The sequence below is a fragment of the Hippocampus comes genome, unplaced genomic scaffold (genome assembly GCF_001891065.2).
Source record: "Hippocampus comes isolate QL1 unplaced genomic scaffold, H_comes_QL1_v1.1 scaffold58, whole genome shotgun sequence".
Lineage (NCBI taxonomy): Eukaryota > Metazoa > Chordata > Actinopteri > Syngnathiformes > Syngnathidae > Hippocampus > Hippocampus comes.
The window spans coordinates 776,923-783,135 of NW_017805118.1; the positions used below are offsets into that span (position 1 = coordinate 776,923).

At 42.3% G+C, this 6,213-nt stretch overlaps 1 long non-coding RNA gene across 1 annotated transcript in view; it reads left to right on the top strand.

The window, feature by feature from the left end:
- Nucleotides 1–4,365, top strand: part of LOC109513316 (uncharacterized) — a 42,155-nt gene extending 37,790 nt beyond the window's left edge. Inside the window, exons 5-6 of the long non-coding RNA XR_002167723.1 lie at nt 1,937–2,005; nt 4,133–4,365. This is a non-coding gene — a long non-coding RNA (uncharacterized LOC109513316). The remainder of the gene's footprint in view (nt 1–1,936; nt 2,006–4,132) is intronic.
- The last annotated feature ends 1,848 nt before the right edge of the window (nt 4,366–6,213 follow it).

Consider the following 6,213-nt stretch of genomic DNA (forward strand, 5'->3'; position numbering starts at 1 on the left):
TAATGCTTACAAATGATTCTCTGCAGCTGGCGGAGTTGCACGGCGCATATACACTCGCAACATTCTCGCTATAACTTCACAATCCAGTGAGATCTCCTTCCAAAGCCGATTTTTATTTTGTTTTTAAACGGATAATAATCATACATAGTAGTGCAGTTCTACCAAGGTTTGAAGGATATACTGGATATGAAGCCTTTTTTATTTTGCTAATTAAAGCAATCTCCCGGGTATATTAATAGAATTCTATAATCCATTAAAGATTTTATTTTGCTGCCCTTTGACAGGGTGGTTCTGTATCATTCAAGAGAGCCAGCCTTACGTACTGGCTGGCTCGGAAAAAAAAAGGCAAAATGTATGTTTCGCTTCTCCTCTCGGTTTATGACGGTACGTAAAATCCTTCCAAAAGTGCTGATTTTCCAACAGTGAAGTGCTAAGAAAGAAAAGCCAACAGCATCATAAACCGGTCATTACGGCGAAACACGCAGCACTCAAATCGTCATTGGAATGTTCCAATATTTGTACGTTTAAAGCAAACTATAAATTCAAATACTGTCGTAAAAAAACACCCGCTCACAATGTGCCACGGTTATACCAAAGTATCAAAAAGTCGTTTCAAAAATGATTGTGTGAGAGTGTGACGGGAGAAGAAAGCAAACATTTTTATCATGATACGTCTTACTTTGTAGAGTCATTAGTTACTTCAAGTCATGTCCTCCTCTTGGTTTTTGTTACTTTGAATCCTGCTTTTTGGCCTGCTGTCAATTTAGTGTTCTCGGTATTTCTACGCTCCTTGTTTTCCTTTTTGGGGTTTTGGGAAAATACTTTGGGAACTCGGATCCTCAACCACGCAAAACCGTGACAACGATGAAGCCGATGTGCTCAATAGTACGCCGTCTTGGAGCTGTTTTTTCTTTTTTTGGAGCGGGCGGGGACATGATATTATTTGTAACTTTGCGTACTGTGATCAGTCTAATTGGAAAACATCAACTGTTGGTCACTTGTTTGTGTCCGTCTGGGCGAAAGTGCTTTTCAAAGTCTTAATTGCTTTGATCCTTCACTACTTTGGCAGACTTCGAAACAAACAAACAAAAAAACCCAAATGCTTTGCCGGCCGTTTTGGGATCTCCAGCTGTGCTGCAAAATAGCTGCAGATGGAACTGCAGCTGCGAGGGACAGCGGAGAAGTTGACAAGCCTCGATTTGAAACATCGGCGACAACAGACAGGCGAGACATTGGGATGCACTTTGTTGGCCACAGCGTTTATCGGCTAATTAACGCACCGCATGTAGCATGACGCGCAAACCGAACAAGCTGTTGCTTCTCAAAGTGAACTGAAACTTTCGGTGGCATTTCAAACATGTTGCCTCTCTTGAAATTCAAGAAATCAAGTCGAAACCAAATGAGCAATTTGGGCCGTCGAAAACGGTTTGCTGTCTTTGCCAACTGGTTGCCGTGATCTCATTTCACTCATCACTTTGATCCGTAATCCTTTTGCGCGACAGCCCGCGGCTCTTTAAAATCGCCAACCCACGCTCTCACCATTTGTCAGAGTGGTCCTTGAGAAATCAGACGGGTACAGTGAATCCTCAAAAGCCTCGGAAACACTCACCCCCTTAGTAAATAAGTCTCACAATAAGGTACTCATTTGTCATCATATGAGACTTTTGTATAGATCCTGATACTTTAAACCGGGCATTATCTTTGGGAGGATTTTCTCCACGAGTTTAGCTTAAAAAAATGCTACTATGTAATGCCACCGTAGAAGAGGGAAAGGATGATGATAACCACAGATCCGGAACTTGAACTCGTGGTGATGCAGAGGCAGCATCCCGGTCTCAAAGTCATCTTCCCTCTGCACATTTATCAATCATCATTCAAAAGTTTTGATGTAAAATGGTGTAGCAGGGTGATTTATTTTGTATTAATGTTGTTTCAGAAGACAAAGAAGGATGCGAAACCTGTCCTGACTTTTGTCGCGTTTTTGAAGCAACCCAATGCTGCATCGGTGAGTGACATGACATTTGAATGAAGAGTACACAGCACCTAGACAATCAGACGCCATCGTCCATAAGAGGAAAATTGCTGCCATTTACGGTATGTTCGTAATTGGCCTCCTGTTTTGACAGCAATTTCTCAACAGAGACGCCATCGTCCATAAGAGGAAAATTGATATGTTCATAATTGGCCTCCTGTTTTGACAGCAATTTCTCAACATTGCTGCAGGAGAAATGCTCTTTTGCTTAAAAAAAAAAAAAAATCCCCCAAACAAACAAACAAAAAAACCAAACCGCTGTTCTCTTCAGGAAAATTATGTTCCGTTGCGCTCCCGAGGATGATTCCTGTTAAGTCCAAAATGCAACTCATGGTGGGAACTGTCAAGAAAGATGATTAGGATCCCTGTCTGAGTTATTCCATAAGGGACAAAAGAAAAACATGTCGGCTCCTTGCAGCATGAGAGATTAGTCAGAAATGAAAAGTATGAGAAACGAGACGACATTCCAGTAATAAGTGCACAAAAAAAAAACATCCAAATTACTTGTTTGTGTTACTAAAGTCCTGTGGCTCATTTCAGTTTTGCATTCCCACTGCATAGAAAAAAAAAAAGGTCACGCTAATGACACAGCAACGTCGACCACTAACAAAATAAAATGAACAAGCTCAGTCCGGCAACTTTAAATTTTTCACCTCCTGGCCATAAAAATCTAATGTCTGCTTGCAGATCTTTACTGGTGCATTCTGCTCATGGAGCGGCCATTTTTATTGACTGAAACGAGCATGTGTAATAATCGATCAAACAAATATGTCACTTGACAATGATCATCTGACGTGTAAATTCCCGCGTTAATGGAAAATTGCATCAAACTTAAAGCACAAGTGCGGGCTGGAGCGTAAATGGCGCATACTTTTTGACTTAGCCACGTAAACAAACTAGCACACTGTTGAACAAACCACAATACCCTTTGTGGAAAGTGGGAGGAAGCCGGAGTACCCACAGAAAACCCATGCAGACACAGCAAGAATTTATTGTTTAAGAGACGTCAAATACTTTGTAGGCTGAATTAAAATTACCCGGTCGAAAAAATTTTAGGAGATGTCAAATACTTTGTAGGCTGAATTAAAATTACCCGGACTATCGCCAGCATTTGAAAGAAGGTCCTAGCAAATCGCTCAAGGGCTGAAAGTGACCAATTAGCAACACAAAATTCATTCGAGTTTCAGTAGCAGGACAAATAGATCGGTTCGATTGAGAGCAAAGGTACAGACATCAAATGAAAAGTAGGATTTGCGTGATTTGCAATCTGTTGCTTTGACGTCTCGATGAAAGGCGAACAAATTAGAATTCACTAAACCTCCCCTGTCGCTCGAAAGCCTGATGCAGCTCCAACGGGTCTTAGAGAGCTTTTAATCAATACACGTCAGCCACGCTTTCCTTTAAGAGGAAATCGGATTGAAATTCAAAGCAGAATATTTGTCGCCAGATGGACTTTTCCGACTTTCAAAATGAACGTGTGCCGAATCTTAGAGTGCAGTCGCCATCTGGGACTTTCGGATCCTCTCAAGTGCCCCAAAGGTCAGCTTCGGTGGCTTAGCCACCGGCGAGCGCTTCTCTGCAGGAATTGTTAACATTTCCTTGAGCTCCCACTGGTGTCTTGCCCTTTTAATTTCCCTTCTGGAATGACCGAGTCACTTCCCTCCGACTCTTGCAGCACGTTTTAGCGCAATTTTTATGGATATCCACTGTTTTAATTGCAACTGACTCGAAAGGACCCATTGAGAAATAGGCGATGTCACCAACACTCCAATGAAGAATTGGAACGTGGCTATGAAAGAAAATGGAGAGTGCCATCATGTCAGATCTGAAAACTACTCCCATCTCGTTCTCGACTGACTTTTCGTGTTGTCAGAGCCTTGCCATGTGTGTAGCTTTAAATCACAATGTTGTAAAACCTTGATCGGTTCTCTTTTGGAAAGTTTCATCCGGTGCCAAAATACCGCCCCTCTATAAAGGACTAAAAACATTGCTTGCCAGGTTACTTGTGGGTATCTCGTTTAAAAAAAAAACAAAAAAAAACACATTCGAGGTGGCGAAACAATTTATTGACTAGCCTTTGTCTCCTTCCATTTTCCTCAGTACTTGTCCTCGTTACGATGGCGGTAAAGCTGGAGCCTCTCCCAGCTGACTTTAGAGAGAGTAAGTATCCAACCTTGAATGGCCGCCAGCTGACGACATGTCTCACATTGCCTTTTTATTTCTTTATTTGCAAAGTACAGGTAAAAAGTTGCGGTGTTGGAGAAGCCCAGATGCAACATTCTATTTGTTCGAGGCTATGACCACACTTGGAGATGCCAAGACTGAAAACTTGAAAACACAGGCGCGTTTTCCATTTTCATCGACATTTTTTTTTGTGACTGTTTTTCAGCATGTGCCCTTTCCTAGCTGAGGAAGTTGCTTAGTTGCGGAAAAAAAATCAACTGAAAAGTGATTCCATTAAAAAAAAAAAAAAAAAAGATATTTTTTGGGTGGATCAAAGTAAATAGAAAAAGTAAACCAGTAGAAGGAATGATTCATTTTAGACGACACAGTAAAGTACATTTGCGAGCGAGGGGATGAAAGGGGCGCTCAGACACATGTGAGGACCATCGAAGTGAACCGTAAAGGAAAAATGGAGGGGAACTATGTTGATAAGCGAGTAAAAAAAAAGTTAATGGAAACACGGATGAGCTCAGTTGATCCTTCAAAATCCTCCTTGTGCTCAGTGGAAGCAAACCTCTGCACTGCGACTATTTCTATGGTTTCGCCTCACAGAGATCACTATGTGAGTGTGTGTGCTTATGCTGAAAACTATCCATCATTTTGATGTCTTGTCCTCAATGTAACCTTGTAAAATATAACCGGATCCTAAATCTTGTTTCGTATCTTACATAGAAAACATCACCAAAAAAAAAAAAAAATTTTGTAGTGTTTTCAGATTTATTGATGAGACGGTCCTCCATCCTTCGAGAGAACTCTTTAAGAGACTGGCAGCTGATCCCAGGTCACTCATTAACTTACAGCTTCAAGGGGGACTCACTTGTATCCGGAAACTCAGGGCACTGAGGTCAAGTCAGAAATGTAAAAAATGTCGAGGGAGGCAAGCTTCATTTTTGCCATTTCCCGAACCGAACTCACTCGTCCCCTTTTAAAGGTTTTCTTATCTTATATTATCTTATCTTCTCTTCTCTTCTCTTCTCTTCCCGCAGACCTCCTCCGAAATACATACTGTAATTTCCGGACTCCAAAACCGTGCTGATTAAAAGCCGCAAACAATTAAATGTAGCCGTAAAAACACATTTGTACATACATTGGCCGCGTTGAATTAATAGCTGTGGGATTTGCCGTCGAGCTTCACCACTCAGCAGTGCAACCATTGGAAACCAGTTTATTACATATTGAGGGAGACGCAAGGGAAGCACGAATTTATATATAGGGCCCTTTCGTAATTTTTATTTTTTTTCTGACGCCCGTGCACAGCTCTGAGAGTGGGTGTGTTCGTAGAGGGAGAGCGCACTTTGCTCCTGATATTTCCTGAACGTAGCCAGTACTGCCTCCCCAATTGGAGCACCTAGCGGCACTCCATGTTTGGTGCACTCTGAATAACCGAACGCGTGCACGAGTCAATGAAGGGATGTCACTCCATTGCTGTCCTGTTGTTGTAGTTGCTCGAGATGGTGAGAGTCAGTCATCAAATAATTAACAGACAGACCGAGGACGCACTGCAGAGATGGCTGTATTTATGGCACTCGCTCCCAAAGCTCATTAAACTCAACTCCAGATTCTTCTTTTTGTGCTCAATCGCTTCTTAAACAGCTGCTCACTTTTCTCACAGCCCGCTGGAGAAAAAAGAAAGTTTGGCCCCCCCTGCGCTTGGACTGCTGCCCCTGTGACTCGACCTGAGAGAACTGAAAGAGAGTCAGTTCAAATAATTAACAGACAGACCGAGGACGCACTGCAGAGATGGCTGTATTTATGGCACTCTCTCCCAAAGCTCATTAAACTCAACTCCAGATTCTTCTTTTTGTGCTCAATCGCTTCTTAAACAGCTGCTCACTTTTCTCACAGCCCGCTGGAGAAAAAAGAAAGTTTGGCCCCCCCTGCGCTTGGACTGCTGCCCCTGTGACTCGACCTGAGAGAACTGAAAGGACTGTTTTGGCGGGGAGTATATTTGTGGAAAA